General features: G+C 47.6%; 1 protein-coding gene across 8 annotated transcripts in view; it reads right to left on the reverse strand.

Annotated features, from left to right (window-relative positions):
• ABLIM3 (actin binding LIM protein family member 3) overlaps positions 1-16927 on the reverse strand; it is a 110458-nt gene that overhangs the window by 71690 nt on the left and 21841 nt on the right. The window lies entirely within an intron of this gene.

Below are 16927 nucleotides of genomic sequence, written 5' to 3' on the forward strand. Positions count from 1 at the left end.
TGTCCTAATCCTAACTGGGAGAAAAAGCAGAAAGGGAAGTAATTAGCTGAGTACCTTCAATACATCACCAGGGCTGCACCTGCCAAGCTCGGGCATCATGCGAAGGTGGGTGGCATTGAGACGTGAGTCCATAAATCTCCTTAAACAGGCAGAGACTTAAGAGTGAGCATAACCTTTCCTCGCAATAACAGTGGCCAAATTCGTGGGGAAAAAAAAAAAGTAAAAGAGGAAGTAGAGTACTTCAAGAAATAACATTTCTTTGGCGATTTCTGGATCAAAACCAGGCCCCGAACTTCTCAAAGAGAATTTGGGTCCTGCAATTGACACGGGTCTCCAAGAAATGGATGACTGACCCTGCCTCCAATCGGCCTTTGAGTTAAGCAAGTGACACCCTCTCACTGGGCCTCTTGTTTTGACATCTGTAAAATGAGGGTAGCCAGTGGTAGCACAGACTTTGTGTAACAAAGAGGCATAAAGGGGAGGACTGTAGTTTGGAAGGAGGTTGATGAGGGGACGCCTCTTAAGGCTGCCTTTGAGAGCAGTTTCCGTAACATTGAGAAAACATCAGAAGTATCTAATGAAGAAAAAGGATCTGGCAGAGAGGACGAAGGGGCTGAAGTCCCTGGAGGCTGGGCATTTAACAATACTGCAGAGCTCTGCTAGCCTCTGGGTCTATTGTTCTCTTGCTCAGACGTTCTCATGGCCACTTTTCTAGATCTCCCGTCCCTGAGATATACTTTGCTTAACCGTTCTAAAATCTGGTCATCTGATTAGAATAATTGTGTTTGTTTGTTTATTCTAAGCACCTGCTTCATCCAGGCTTGGAAGGGATATTGACAGCTCTCTGGTCCACTCATTATGTATACGCTGTTGACATAGCTTTGCCAATGAGGAGTCAAATCTCTCTTGTAGAAAGCCCCTAGGGGGACTGGGAGAGAATTCCTCAATTCTCAAACTTGAAGCAACAGTCTAAAATCTTTTGCTCATATCCTATTAGGAGAAGGCTCACTCTTGTCCTGGCTATGAAGATGACCACCTGATTGGAGGGGAATTGATGTCTATCATTGAGACATATCGATTTATTGCCTACAATTTGAACAAGCGTATTATAAGTCACGCAAACCTTGCACTGAAAAGGGACTTAGAGATCACTTGATTCAGGGCTTCCTGACCTAGGGCCGTAGTTGTTAATGGCTGTTGGCTGAAATTTGAATCTTTTATTCTAGGCACATGAAGGGTGGCGCGTGCTGTCTTGCTTGGCAATGAAATGTGAATGGGAAGTGTGTGTGTCACTTTCAATCGGAAGCCCTATGAGCCAGTTGGTGCCTTTTCCATAGCCCAGCAACCAGTGAAACCCCAGGTGGTGTGCAGGATGCATCAGCTTGGGTTCCTGACTGGGGAGTCATGGAGCAGAGCGCCAAGGCTAACCCAGGATGAACATCTATTGTGAGCAAGGAGGAATTTTGTTGTCATTGCCTTGTTACTGCAGCATATCCTGACGGAGGCACCTGGGGTCTAGTATTTCTAATTAAATATAAAATTTGGTGTTAGGTACATTATCCCACAGCTTTCTCCAGATTCTCAAAGATGATCTTTGTAACTGATCTCATCTGCTTCCTCCTTTTGAAGATAAGAAACAGGAAAGTGGGACTTTCAACTATCGTTCACTTACAGGTACCCTGAACTCCCGGTGCACCTTAGGGCAAAAAGCTGGTGGCTGAGCCCTGAAAGTGTTGCCTCGGACAGGTTTGCCATCTGAGGCAGGAGAATATCCTTTTCCCAATCTTTTTCTCGAGTTCATGCTCCTTATCCAACTTGTCTCCCGTCTTAAACTTAAGACAAAAGTTAAGTTAGTTAACTAAATCATTAATTAACTCATTAAACCGGTTAATACATGTAAAGCATTTCAAAAAGCACATGAAGTGCTCCACAAATGTTCACCGGTACCATGATCATCACATCCTCCCCACAGCTCAGAGCAATCCTTTCCCACCCCCAGAATGTCCATATGCATTCATCCTGTTTCCTTTTCTTCTTTCTCTGATCCTTGTTCACCATCCCTGGAAAATATCCCACTCTCCCCTCTCCCACCAATCTGTGGGGGAAAAAAGCCACGTAGATTCTATTTACTTGAGCACTGAAGTGATCCACCACTGCCGAGGGAAACAAATCTATGAGTCTGAAAATCAAGTAAGTACCAACAGGATAATCATCACCAATAGGGATGAGAGGTCTCAAAAGTATCCCAAAGTCCCTCCAGATGCTCTGTACTGATTTTCACCTACCTCTTCTAATTTAACCTGCCTTCCTGCTCAAGAACCAACTTCTAAGATCAATTAGATTTTCCCCGATTTGATTTTCTAGGAAAATTTATTTGTGATCATGGTCCTCAGTCAAAACTCAGTCTTTGAACCACTCAGATAAAAAGGCGTAAAATCACAGTGATGGGACAGATTGAGAAAATGGGTTTTCTGGGGGGGGGGGCAGAGTTGCTGATGGGCTCCCCCCGCCCTAACCCTGCTGCTTCCCTCAGGATGAGGGTGCCGCTTTGGTGAGGCTGACAGGCTGGAAACCTACAAATGTCTGATGTTTGTAAATAATCCCATAAATAGAAATGCAGGCATCGCGGGTGTGAGTTCTTCCAGATTGCTGATGTAAATAAACTGTGATTATAAAAGGGCAGCGGTGTAGCAAGATTTGATCTTCGAGATGTGTGAAGATCTTTCCTTATCTAGATAGTGCCAACAGGAACTCTAGGGGTCAAGGAGGCTATGCTGACATATGCCATATCTGCTCCTGCCCGGAAAGCATCCTCGGGTGATTACATCCACAACGTAATCCGACCTGATTCTGTGCACGTAGGTGTGTATGGAGGGGTCATTTCTTCCCACCAATCTACAGCCCTCCAAAAAAAAAAACAAAACAAAACCACATTAAAATTTTATTGTTGATTTTCTGCTGGGTATCATTTCCACTAATTTTCATCTCAGAAAGTACTACAAAATCAGTCATGTGACTTAAAACATTTGTCTTATGGGCAAATGTCCCTTGAATTCCAAATTGACTTTTACCTGAATTTTTGAACTGCCTATCCCTGGGAGCAACATTTTACAGCGACCATGAGCCTCAAAGGACATTAACTCTGCTCACTGGTGGAATAATCCATGAAGTTACCGGTTTAGACATATGGATCATGTAATTTGTTTCTCAAATGCGTGCACGGAATCTCTGGCTTCTGTTTAATGTTATTTGGCCAATAAAGGGCACCTAGGAGAGGCATTCTCCCTTCCTAGTCTGTAAGCAGTGTTGTCCAGTAGATTTCTGAGTATGGAACTGTTCTGCATTTACATCGTCCAATGTAATAACTACTAGCCATATGTGGCTATTGGGCACTTGAAATGTGGCTACCATGACGGAGGTATTGAATTTTTAATTTTATTTCTTTTTAATTAATACAAATTTACATTTAAATAGCCACATGTGGCTAGCGGCACCATTATTGGACATTACAGCTTTATAGATCCACAAACGGACACCAGGCAATGAGGATGGGGGTGGGGGAGGGGGGTCGGAAAGAAATTAAATCTAGTTGAATCTTATTTATATAAAAATAACACGTACCAATTAGTTCAGGAATACCGCCTCAGACTTAAATTATTCCTTTTCACCCTTGAAGAGTTTTTTTTTTTTTAATTTTTTTTTCAACGTTTATTTATTTTTGGGACAGAGAGAGACAGAGCATGAACAGGCAAGGGGCAGAGAGAGAGGGAGACACAGAATCGGAAACAGGCTCCAGGCTCTAAGCCATCAGCCCAGAGCCCGACGCGGGGCTCGAACTCACAGACTGCGAGATCATGACCTGGCTGAAGTCGGACGCTTAACCGACTGCGCCACCCAGGCGCCCCTGAAGAGTTTTAAAGTTGTACTTAAAAGCAGTTTGCAACAGGAGCCAATGACACACACACACATTCACCCATCCTGAATTTGATCTGGAAACAAAATCTTCTGAGCAATGAAATAAATACTATTTTTTTTTTAAGTCACAATGTTTTAGGCACCACGAGACTGAACAATCTTAATTTTTCCAAGAACAAGGGCAAAAAAAAAGTCAACTGGCAAAAGGCCGTCGGAGTGATTTTTTAAGACGGAAAATCAGCTGGTCAATGCCTTCGAGATGAAAATCGAAGGTTCTGAAAAATGAAGTCGTCTTTCACATGCATAGCAAATCTTTAAGCGCGATGGGGAAATACAACTTCATTCCGCGATGAAGTTTGCACGTGAAGCTCTCCCCAAATGTGACAAAGATAATTTAAAAGTGTTGGAGCACAAGAGCACCTCGGGAGGGGAGGGGTGGCCGGCCTCCTGGCAAGTTTAAAGGAGACAGTGAGTTGAACTGAGCAGGAAACAAGCTGAGCATCCAATTAGTCCATCAGGCTTTCCCTCCCTCCCTCTGGCCATCCTTTTTTTTTTTTTTTTAAATCTTAGGTGCTTCTCTCTCATAGATAGTGCGTGGGTGGCCTGGGTTCCAGTTCCCTCCCTGTTCTTACCTGGTTCTACCATCTTGGACAAATCCTCCCTCTGCAATCAATGAGGGGCTTGGACAAAATGATCTGCAAGATTCCCTCCAATTAAAAGCTGGGTCTGGCTCTGCGTGTCCTTTTCTGGGCTTCCTTCTCCCTCCCCCCGCTCCACCCCCCTTCTCTCCCTGAACTGGTCTCGACTTTTAAACTAGACCGCGTTGTCTGTCATTAGATGAGTCTCTTTCAAAAGCAGAGGATGGCGTGACTGCCCTCTCCCAAACACCAAGACCTAAGTTATGTTCTCCTTACTGATGCGGTATCTGCACAAAATTTGCCTTCCTCCCCTGAGGGTTGCCTGACCTTGTAGATAACAACGTTCCCACATTCTAATTGAGTCGTCTTTAAAATAGTCTTTAAAAGGCAGGAGCACCTATGCTATCCTGGGGCATAATGAAAAGAGCGACGAAACTGACTTGGAGACAGTACAACTGTGAATCACTGGCTGGAAGTGTAATAAAAACAGTGGAGCTTCTGGGTGAATGGTGTAACATCGAGCAGGGAATCAACCGGTTCAGAAATGAACTTGCAACCGCCCCGGGCCCAGGAAAATCACCGATGGCAGGAGCTGTCACACGTCTCCTCCCCACGGCCTCATTAGGGCCCAGAGTACCCGGGGTGTGTTCACAGGTATTTCCTACATACCGAGGAGGAGCCCCGACTGTGGATCCAGGCATTTCACGGGTAGAAAGCAGTTGCCTGAAAGCTTAGGGTGGGGCCTGTATAGAAGAGTATCTGGCACTTTACAACAGGATCCTTGAATTTGATTTTGGGGTTGAATCAGGGCCTGCAGCCCTGATCCCGTTTCCTGGGGTAAGGCCACAGAGACGTAGGATCCTTGCATTGAGGCACAGAGGTTAAGGGTGTGGACGCTGGAGTCAGGAAGGCTGAGTTTCTATTCTAGCCCTGCTGCCTGCCGGCTGTGTGACCTTGAACAAGTTAAGGGCGTGACACCTGTCTCAGTTTGCTCATCTCTAGAGTGGGAATAATTCATGTCATCGGTGAGTATTATATCACTTAAATTATATAGAAGTGCTTAGTACACAGCTTGCATGTAACTCGGGCGTGGTAAATACAAGCAATGATTAATATTAAAAGATCTCTGGGGGGCACCTGGGTGGCTCAGTGGGTTGAGCGTCTAACTTCGGCCCAGGTGATGATCTCAGGGTTCGTGAGTTCAAGCCCCAGGTCAGGCTCTGTGCTGACAGCTCGGAGTCTGGAGCCTGCTTCGGATTCTATGTCTCCTTCTCTCTCTGCCCCTTCCCAGCTTACGCTCTCTTTCTCTCTCTGTCAAAAATAAATAAACTTAAAAAAATTTAAAAGACCTCTGAAGCCACGCACTCCCATCTCCAACTCAGTATAGGAACTTTTTCTGAATGGCTCCTGTCACTTGCTACCGAGTTGGGTTCAGACACTGTCAAATCCATTTTTGGACCAGTCCAACTTGGGCAAAGGTCTTCTGGATTTTTCCCTCCCTCCTGTCAGGAAGAGTGGCGCCCTGGCTGCCGCCTGTTCCCCACCTTAGAGGCTCCTCCTCTTTCTCCCCCCATCTCCGAGCTGTCTGTGTACGGGTTTCCGTGGGCTGTAGAGGTGGGTGGTTGACACGCTTTTGATGTACCCTGAAGAGGAATGTGTGACTTGGGTGTTTCCTGTGGTGGGAACAGAGGCTATGATCTGCGCTTTCCTGGGGCGGTGTATTTTGGGCACATCTGCTGTTCCCTGGGGGACGCGTTGGCACGTCGGTTGTGTGTGCATACTGAGAATCGGTGAGTGATTTGTTTTCTGGAAACTGTAGGGAGACCGTGAGGGCTGCTTTCCCGTAGCGCAGAAGGGCCACGCGTGTGCCCCCTCATGGCGTCATTACACCTGTGTTCATCGTGTGACTCCCTGGGGCCGGTCAGAGCAGAAGAGGACTGGGAGGTGACCTCATACACTAGACTGTGAGCTGCAAGAGGGCAGGGACCACGGGTGTCTTGTTGGCCACTGTACTATTGTGTGCCACGTACGTGAGTGCTCAAAAGTATTTGGTGGATAAATTAAAGAGCGAATAAAATGAGTCCCTTGGTTTCATTTAACAAATGAGAAGGCTGAGGCCCGGAGGGAGGGGAGAGAACTTAGGCTTGCTTGCGTCAGTGTCTGAGGGTGTGTGTTCTAGAATAACAGGATAAGAGAGGCAACCTGGAGAGTGGCCCCAGGGTCACCGAAAGGTGGGGGAGGGAGTTCACAGACACAGAAGAATACATTTCCATAAATCTGGAGTCGTGCTGAGGCTTAGCATTAGCCCAGGTGGGCCGACGGGGGTTGGGGGTGGGGTGGGGTCCGTGGTCTAAGATGCAGAAGCATAAGGGGACAGCTCAGAAAGAAGCTGAACAAAACAGCATGGCTGAATGCCCAAGGAAAGGCCTGGAAGGATAAGGGATAGCAGTGAGAGAGCGGTTACTCTGTCAGAAACTGCGCTCAGCCATATGCATACGCCATCTCGCTGAGTTTTCGAGTTCAGGAGGGGGACCTTATTAATATCCCTCTTTTACAGACGCGGAAACTGAGGCCCGAAGAGCTGAGGTCACTCGCCCAAGGCCACACCGTTAGTATGGCAGCAGGACCTGAACCTAGGCAGTTCTCACCACGATGCTTTACTGCCTGCCATGCACCAGTGCCAACACGGCTTCCTCTGGGGAGGGAGTGGGCTTGGGGGAGGCTACAAAGGGCATCTAATTACTCCCCAGACAGTAATCATCCATCCCTTGTCTAGCCGATTTCCAATGTGCACATACATTTCACACAGATTTAAGAATAACGTTTGGAGGGTACAGCCCAGGAAACTGGGCACGGTAACGCAGCATCTGTGGCCAAGGATGAAGACGCCATGATGGTTGCTCCCCTCCCCCCCCCCCCAATGAGTGGATGGCAGCCTTGAGCCACTTCCCCGGCACGAGAGGGGCAGCCCGACAGGTGTGGGTGTTGGGTCCCTCAGAGAGGCAGGCTCTGCAGGTGCTGGCAGCTGTCACAGAGCAGAGGCAGGGGCGCTCTGGGAAACCCCCAGTCCCTGCACAGATGGCCCGGCCTGGCCCCACTTTCCCGTGTCAGCAGGTCCGTAACACGGTCTGTCACCCCAAGACGACATTGTAAAAGCCTTGCTGCAACAGAAACTCTTCCTCAGCCTCTCTCTGCCAGGCTCATCAGTGTGTTCTGTGGTCATGGCGGGGAGCTGGCAACATGGCCACGCCACCTTCTTCAGAAGTATGTTGTCAGGACATGTGTCAGAACGGCACGCTCTTGGCCAGACAGGCTGCTCTTGCCTGACAGCCAGCTGCCACGCTCCAGCTCCAGCAGCAAGAGTCTGTCTAGACTCAAATGGCTCTTTACCTCAGCGAGGTCCCAGGCGAGGACCCTGGACCTCAAGTCCGCGACTGGAGTGATGTATTCTTCACTTGTTGGTCAAGTCACTTGATAAAATGAGAATTGTGGATTTTTATTGAGTTGCTAAATTCGGAAAGCTGGTCCCGAAACAATATCATAGAATTAACTTTCTACTCATTTCTATGTTAATCTTATGATAAGAAAGAAGGAAAGAAAGAAAGAAAGAAAGAAAGAAAGAAAGAAAGAAAGAAAAGAAAGGAGGGAGGAAAGAAAAAAAGGAGGGAAGAAAGAAAGAAAGGAGGGAGGGAAGAAAGAAGGGAGGAAAGAAAGAAAGAAAGAAGGGAGGGAGGAAAGAAAGAAAGAAAGAAAGAAGGGAGGGAGGAAAGAAAGAAAGAAAGGAGGGAAGAAAGAAAGAAAGAAAGAAAGAAAGAAAGAAAGAAAGGAGGAAAGAAAGAAAGGAGGAAAGAAAGAAAGAAAGGAGGGAGGAAAGAAAGAAGGAAAGAAAGAAAGAAAGAAAGAAAGAAAGAAAGAAAAGAAAGGAGGGAGGAAAGAAAAAAAGGAGGGAAGAAAGAAAGGAGGGAGGAAAGAAAGAAAGAAAGGAGGGAGGGAGGGAAGAAAGAAAGAAAGAAAGAAAGAAAGAAAGAAAGAAAGAAAGAAGAAAGGAGGGAAGAAAGAAAGAAAGAAAGAAAGAAAGAAAGAAAGAAGAAAGGAGGGAAGAAAGAAAGAAAGAAAGAAAGAAAGAAAGAAAGAAGAAAGGAGGGAAGAAAGAAAGAAAGAAAGAAAGAAAGAAAGAAAGAAAGAAAGAAAACCCATATACTTCTGACTGAATTCAATAAAACACTTCAAGATTAAAAAACAACAATAAAAGCCCTCAATTCTTTCTTTTAGGTCAGCTTGGTTCCTATTTCAGCATAAGCAGAAACTCAACATAAGCAGATGGCCAGCATGTACCCCCATCCTGCTCTTCACTGGGGTTGCGCTGGGGGGCTCAGCCCAGAGGGGCAGCACGGGGCCTCTTTCTAAGGACTCAAATAGATCTGTGTTCTCATTTCTTTCCCGCAGATTCTCCTCCCCACCTCTGGGCCAGGGACTCATTTTGTTAGCTGGGGGTAAAGGAGTCCTTTTTGCTCTCTCTAATTTACACTTTCTCTAGAATGTTTAGCTTTGTAGTGGATCCTTCCTGTTCTAAGGGCACAAACTTTTGAAATTCAAAAGCCAGGAAGTGACCTCTTTTGTCTCTGCCTCCTGCTGCCCATCCTGGCCCTGAGGCCTCCTTCACTGAATAGAGGGAAGGAGCAGGAGGGCTGGGTGAAGGAAGTACCAGTTAATATTTCAAGACTATCATCTTGCTGCACTTGGGCACGGGGTTCTAAAAATACGATCTATAGAGCTGGGTATGAATGGCTGAGAAATAGTTGAGACTTGCTGCAGGAGGGGGAAATCCTTAGGGTGTTTGGCATTCCCCCCCCCCCCCCCCTTGGAGGTGGCTCCTGTCAATCAACACCGCGTCTCTTGTCATTGCTGACTCTTGTCCCTCATATCTTTACCAAGCCCCCAATCAGGGACACTGAAGGGCCGTGAAAAGAGCTAAACGCTAACATGAACTGGGCAATTACTAGGTGCCAGGCCCTGTGCTAAGTTCTTCAGACCTACCATCTCACTGAATTCTCAAGCCCCACGAGACAGATACCCTAGGATCCCTCTTCTATCCAAGGGTAATCTGAGGCACAGAGAGGTTAATTAATTGGCCTGAATTCACACCACATGCAGACACTGGAGCTAGGATTCAGGCAGGCATTGGAGGTCTAGAAGAGGCTTGGTTTTGCCTCCGAGTGTATCCTGAGGGAAAGAAGGGGACCTGGCCAGCCAGGCAATCCCAACAAGCATAATGGCTGTCTTGCCCTGGGGCCTCGAGGCACCCTTTCCAGCATCTCTACAGCTTATCTGAGAACACTATTTGGGTTGCTTCCGAGGCCCTGGAAACCATGTCGGAAATAGAGGGACTCCAGGAAGCTACCAATTGTCTTTGTGCTATGAGTGACTCAGTCCCTTGGCCTCCGAGCCAGAGGTTTTAATACTTATACAATGTTTGCTTCCTGAGACTGGCAGGCCATCAGGCTCTGACAGACTGTTGGGAAATTCAAGGAACATCAGCTGTCACCCGGGCTCCCCTTGACTTATGGGTTTTCAGCATCAGAAGGGAAGGCATATAGAAAATATCTCGTCTAGAGCTTTCCTTTTTTTTTTTTTTTTTAAAGCTTCAAACCCTTCCTTGAAATGATGAAATGGCCTCTAGGTTGTCCGGATTCATTGCAAACCATGCCTGGAATGCAAACACACGGTGACCTGGGAGTTATTCAGGGAAATCCCCTAGACCAGGGGATGCTTGCGTTGGATGGGGCTCCCAGACACGCTTTATTTGCGCGGCGCGGTGTTTGTTTTTAAATCCTTCCACATCACCATGGTTCCCACCTCTTCCTTTTGCCTCACCCCTAGCCAGCTTCTCTCCCACACGGCCAGGCACTTGAAGGCACTGGCGTTGTGATCACCGCCCAGGGCCCACACAGCTGCTGTGACTGAAGTGATGTAGGGTCTGACGCGCGCCACCTACTTGTGACCCCCTCTCTCTCCAAGCTAGCACTCAGGACGGACACCTTCCTTAGGCTCCTCCTCCTCCACATTTTACGGATGCAGCTTGCAGCCCTGAGGCTCCGTGAGGCGAGGAGCTCGCTCAGGGTCGCTGCCACCCTGGCCACATCAGATGTTCTCCAGCAGGGAGATGTTCTCCCTTCTGATCAGGGACCGTTTGCCCAAGAACAGGCCAAAGTCAGGTACAAGTGACACCAAAGCCATCCCAAGCAGCTTCGGTGCTCAGGGGGCAGAGGTCCCCCAAAGCCCCCTCTCTGGTGTCCAGAGTGCTTGCCTCACGGCTCCAAGTTCGACAGGGCTCTCCTGGATGACCTTGGCCATCATCCATTCACCTGCAGGCACGCTTACTGCACAATAGCACCCCCCCCCACCCCCCCAATCTGGGCTGTCAGGCCTTCCTTTCCCCAGGCTGGGAGGATGGCTCACCATGGTTCTACTGTGTCTCATCTGCTCCCTCCCTCCCTCTTTCTTTCTTTCTCAGTCCCTCTCTCCTTCTCTCTTCCTCTTCCCCCTCCCCACCTTCCCCCTGTCTTCCTTCCTCCTCGGTCTTACCAAGATTTCTGTTAATATCTGGTTCTTCCCTGGGAGACGGAACCAGTTATTTTTTGTGAGGCCTCAGGCAGGACACGCCCCATTCCTGGGTTACTGTTTTTCCCATCTATAAAGGAAAAGGTTTGCATTCTTGGATCTCTCAGTTTCCTTTCGGAGCCAATATGCTATGCATATTAAACACAAGTGCAACACAAAATGCCTTCAGGGGCCAGGCAGGTAATGTCAGTGCAAAATCAATCCAAGGGGATCAAATTGACAAGATTCGCTCACCTAATGGAGAAGAAGCTGCTAGGCCCCAGGGGATTATTGTCCTGCAAAAACATGTTAAGGTCCCAAAAAGGCGTATCTGTGGCGGGATATATTCTGCCTGTGGGCCACCAGTTTGGGATCCCTGCATCCAGGCAGATAGATGACCACAAAGTCACTTCCAATTACCATCTGAGAAGTCACATGCTCACCATATGCCTGTAGGATCTGGAAGAGTAGAATATTCCTAAAATGAGGTCTTGCAGAGCCCCAGGCTGGATAAGGGAGCACCATATAAGCATGTCAATCTCAAGGTCCTGGCTACATTACTTCCTCAGGGACGGGCATGGGTTTTCAATTTTTCTGACCATGAACCACTAGAAGAAATTACTTTTGCAAAATGACCCAATACACAAATACGTGAAACCAATTTTTCGCAAACGAGACTTATTTTTAGTACACATGATACGTACTGATCTTTTCTTTCTCTATTCCATTCCATTTGAATACTTCATGCTATTTCATTAAAAAATGTTGCTTGCCACCCAGCAATATGTGTAAGTTCAGAGATGAAAAGAATGATGAAGATCATTCTAGGTTTGTACTGTCCCACAGGCTAATCATTTTTTAAATGTGGCCAAATTAACATCAGTTAAGTAAAATTAAAAATCCGGTTTCCCAGTCACACTAGCCGTATTTTAAGTACTCATGTGGCCACATATGGCAAGTGGCAATTGTATTGGACAGCAGAAATAGAACATCGTCATGAGTGCAGAAAGTTCTATTAGGTGTCTTTACAACGAGCCTTGCGGTTTTGCCAAGAAAAGAGACCAAGGCCCACGGTCCTTCAGAGAGAGAGATTTGAAATTGCGGACGTATGGGTTGGGGACAAATGGAGGTAGCCTCAAAGATGTCTGCCAGGGTCACACGAGGAATCAGGGTGAAGAGTGGGCCCTTGCAGGTTTATCTCCACTATGGGACCCGCAACTCAAAGGCCACATCTGCAGTCCACAGGTGAGGTGGTTGGATTAGACTCTTAACCTTCACAGAAAAACCGAAGCAAATTTTCATGGCTCTAGGTGGTATTTATGGAGTAGTTTTTCTGTGAGCTGGAGCAAAAACGGGCTATGGAGCCTGTCAGATCTGGGTTCAAATCCAGCCTTTTCCTCTCGCAAGCTGTATGAGATCGAGCAAAGTGCTATGCCACTGAGCCTCAGTTTCCTGATCTGTAAACTGGGAATGGTATATTTGCCTTTCAGAATTTTTGAATGGAGCAGAGGTGGCGTAAATGGCTCCTTTCTTCCTGGAAGTGCTTTGTGCCATATTATCTGGTATATTGCAAGTGCCAAGCCAAAGCTTGCTGTAATGATAACGATAACAGCAATAATAATAGCAAAGCTAAATATTGTGGAGATGTAAAGATAAAGTAAATACATCTCCTACTCTATAGGAAATTCCACGATGGAGTAGGGAAGTTTTTTTTTATTGCATCTTTTTAAAGATATGTTTTTAACGTTTTATTTATTTTTGAGAGAGAGAGAGAGAGAGAGAGAGAGCGCACAAGCAGGAGCAGGCGAGGGACGGGGGGCGGGGGGGGGGGGGAACAGAAGATCCGAAGCGGACTCTGTGCTGACAGCAGCAAACCCGGTATGGGGCTGGAACTCATAAACTGCGAGATCATGACCTGAGCTGAAGTCAGAGGCTCAACCATCTGAGCCACCCAGATGCCCCTAAATTTATTAAAATTAAGTTTATTTATTTTGAGAGAATGAGTAGGGGAGGGGCAGAGAGAGAGAGAGAGAGAGAGGGAATCCTAAGCAGACTCTGAGTGGCAGCATGGAGCCTGACGCCAGGCTCGAACTCATGAGATCATGACCCAGCTGAAACCAAGAGTGGGTGGCTTAACTGACTGAGCCACCCAGGCACCCCTTTTATTACTGCGACTTTAATGCCAAACCCAGTCCCTGGGGACTAGTAGGCACTCAATTCATACTTGCCAAATAGCAAATAATGAAAATATGTCCCTAAATGCTACAGCCTAGAATTTCTTAAAAGAATCAGAGAGGTCTAAAAATGGGGTGCTGACAATCTTACCGATTATTTCTGATTGAAAAGGGGAGGGGAAAGAAAGACAACAACGGAGGACGGGGCATTTTGTACTTTAAAGTAGGTTGTTGACACATGGTTATCTGGGATGAAGAAGTCAAGACACGGGAAGTAACCAAGAAAGAGAATAAAACGACTAAAAGATACTTAGGGGGAAAGATGAATACATTTCCTTCCGAGAGAAAAGGTTTTATAAAAACAAAGATCCTCTCCCTGCCCCCCCTTCCCCAAATCAGTGGGCAAAAGTTGCTTTTTTTACCTTCAGGAAACAAAGCATTGTTCAGAGTTTAAAGTTGAATCTGTTTATCCAGGGGGATGCGGGGGCAATGTTTACTTTCTGTGCGTATCAGCAAGTAGTTCTCAATTACGGTTTGGCCCGTGCAGAGTGCCCTGCAAACAGCTTTTCCCGGCCGCAAATGTAGCGGACATCTGTTGTTTTGCTTGCTCAGCATCTGCTCGGCTGCTTCTGGCAACACAACCTCGTTTTCCCGTGGGGAACCCGCTCCGTGGGGTTTGGGTGGGCTGACCCTCTTCCAACGCAGGGTCGGGAAGGAGCCCCGGCCGGCCAGTCCAGAGAACCCCAATTCTCTCCCACGTGACTGGCAGGCACGTGACCACGTCCTCTCCGGGGATTTCTACCGGAGCTCTCCCAGAAGCCATCTGGGTTGCTAAGCTAGGGGAAGGCGGTCCGGGGCTCCCGATGCCATCTCGCCCCCCACGTTGGGACAGCCTTAGTAGATAGGGATGGAAGGAGAGGACGAACAGATCCCTGAATCGATCACCTGAGTCTGTGGATCCAGATGGGCCCGAAGCCAGCGGCACATCTGAGCTTCCCAATTATACGCACCAATATAGCACAGTCTTTTTGTAAAACAATTATGAGTGAGCTTGAGTTGTGGTTTCGTCATATGCAGCCGACTACTTTATGTCTTAATTAATCACAGTTTTCCCTCTAAATCGTAATCTGCCATCGATTTAAGTTAAACACATTCCAGGACCATTTCATGCCAGACCTCATGTATGTGACGTGATCCCGGCATCTCGCTGAGGGCACAAGGACGGATGAGGTGGACACGGTCCCCTGTCCTCGTGTGACTTACACTCCAGCAGGGAAAATAGTGGGCAAAGTGCTCCAAGAGAGGAAGAGGAGTCCGTAGCAGGCACCACTGTTGTGGTCTCAACAGCCATTTGTCTCTTCATCTGCTAACAGAACCTCCCTCTCCTGCAGGAAACCCATTTTTGTTTATCCTTCCCTGAGCAGCCATGTCTTTCTGTCTTTCCTAGACCTGGGGAGGGAGTCCTTATTGGTGAAACTGGCTCTCATAACCTCATTCCTTTGCCAGCTGATTGACCCAGGCAGAGGCATGTGACGGACTCCTGGCCGAAGAGACAGGAGGGGAGGTCAGGTGGAAGCCCAAGGTTTTCCTTGCCCTTCTCAGCCTCTGGACGTTTTTGTCTGCCTTGGACGCTGGAACTGCAGCCCTGCCTCCCTCAACGGATCCTGAGGGGAGCCACCTACACTGTAAAGAATTTGGGTGCTTGAGGAGGCTGCTGAGCCTTTAAATCGACCTGCGTGGATCTGCGATCACCCCTCCCCTCCTCTGGCCTTTCTCTTCTATGAAACAGACATGGCTAGATTCTTGAAGCTACTTTTAGTTGGGGGCTGTCCCGTATGGCTGCAGGCACTCTACGGAACCAAGGGTGCTATGCTAAGGAGCCTCTGAGCAGTCGAGGAAGGTTTCTGGAGCCACTCTGGGGATGAAAAAGTTAGCCAAGCAGAGGTGAGGTGAGACAAGGTGGGTGTGGAAGTCAGTGGTGGAAGTGAAACTGGAACGGATGTCTTCATGGCGGTACTTTTTGCTGGATGTTTCTCAAAGTGATCAGCCAACCGCCTGCTTCAGAATCACCTGGGGAGGGGGTATGGATTATCAAAATACAGATTCCTGGGCTTTACCCCATACCTACTGAATCAGACTTTAAGTTTTAAACACGCTCCTCTGGAGAGTCTTTTCTTAAAAGACCGAGAGCCCTTGGGTTAGTGACTAGAAGACTCACCCACTCTTTGGCACCGCGATGAGAATGTTAGAAATCTTGATATCTGATACTAGTGCACATCAAAAGTGTTGTCACAGACAGATTTATGCCAATATCCTTCTGAGTATTACAAAGTGTATTTTCTCTGATGTGTTTGCCAATCTTCACAGATGTTTAAAAGTCAGCTGGCAATGAAATGATGTCCTAATACAAATAGATTAGCCTCCTCTTAATTCATTAAACCCTTTTCTTTTCTAAAGTTGTCATTTCTCTTAGGAAGAGCTGTTTCTGGTCTGTTATTAGAGCTATCACCCCCCCGCCCCCCCCCCCCCCAATCAGGCAGAGATGAACAGTGGTGGCTGCGTGGGCAGAGAGATGAGCAAAGGTGTTTCCTCTCTCTCTAGTGTATTCTGAGGAATGCGCTTTGAGGTCTCAGAACCAGCTTGTCACGTGGTCACTTGTCCAAACCAGAGTCAGTTCTTGGACACGATGAACCCTGAAACTCGTGGGTTCGTGGAAACTCTCATAGTCTACCCATTACCAAGACATATAGATGGATCCTTTACCGAGCTTCCCAGTTCAGCCTTTTCCCTCCATCTCTACCAGTCCTGTCCCAGCCACAAGCATCTCTCCCCTGGCTTCCATCGCTTTCCTACCACACATCTTTCCTAGATCAGTGGCTCTCAACGAGGGGCAATTCCCTGATCCCCCTGACCCTACACACTGGCGGGGTGGGGGGGGGGTCATTTCAGTGTCTTGACTGAATTTTAGCTCGTGTCTTTGGATTCAACAGCAGAGTCAGGACTAGAATCCAGGACTTCTGATGCCAAGTCTAGTGTTCCTGCCATGGCCGCAGGATCCACGGTACCAGAAAAAAGACCTGAACTTAGGAGAGTGGACGGGATGGGATGAAATGGAGATGGGCAGTGCAGGCAGAAGAGTCAAGCAGACGGCACGAGCAGGGAGGGGGCTTGGTAGCTGGAGGTACAATACGCTCGGCTAGAACGGCATACACAGAGAGCACAGTGCGTTTAGATCTCAAGAGCAGCCGCTCAAAAGTCCAGGAGCCCACAGAATCCGGCTTAACGGGAGTTAATTTGAACCAAGAGCTCCTGCAAATACGATCTTAAGGAGGGGGTTAAAATTCTGCACCATTGTAGCTCAAAAGCAGCCATAGACAACAGGAAAATGAACGAGCATGGCTGCGTTCCAATAAAACTTTATTTACAAAGATAGGCAGTGGGCTGGAATTAACCTTCGAGCCACAGCTTGCCCACCCCTGCTACAGATTCATTCAGTGGGCTAGCAGAAGTGTGTGTGTCTATGCTCAGCGTCCTGATGCCACCCATGTTTCAAAGCCGGCTCAGAGGTTGTCTGGCTGGGTATCAGACTAGATGATTTTT

This window comes from Felis catus, chromosome A1 (genome assembly GCF_018350175.1).
Source record: "Felis catus isolate Fca126 chromosome A1, F.catus_Fca126_mat1.0, whole genome shotgun sequence".
NCBI classification, from domain to species: domain Eukaryota; kingdom Metazoa; phylum Chordata; class Mammalia; order Carnivora; family Felidae; genus Felis; species Felis catus.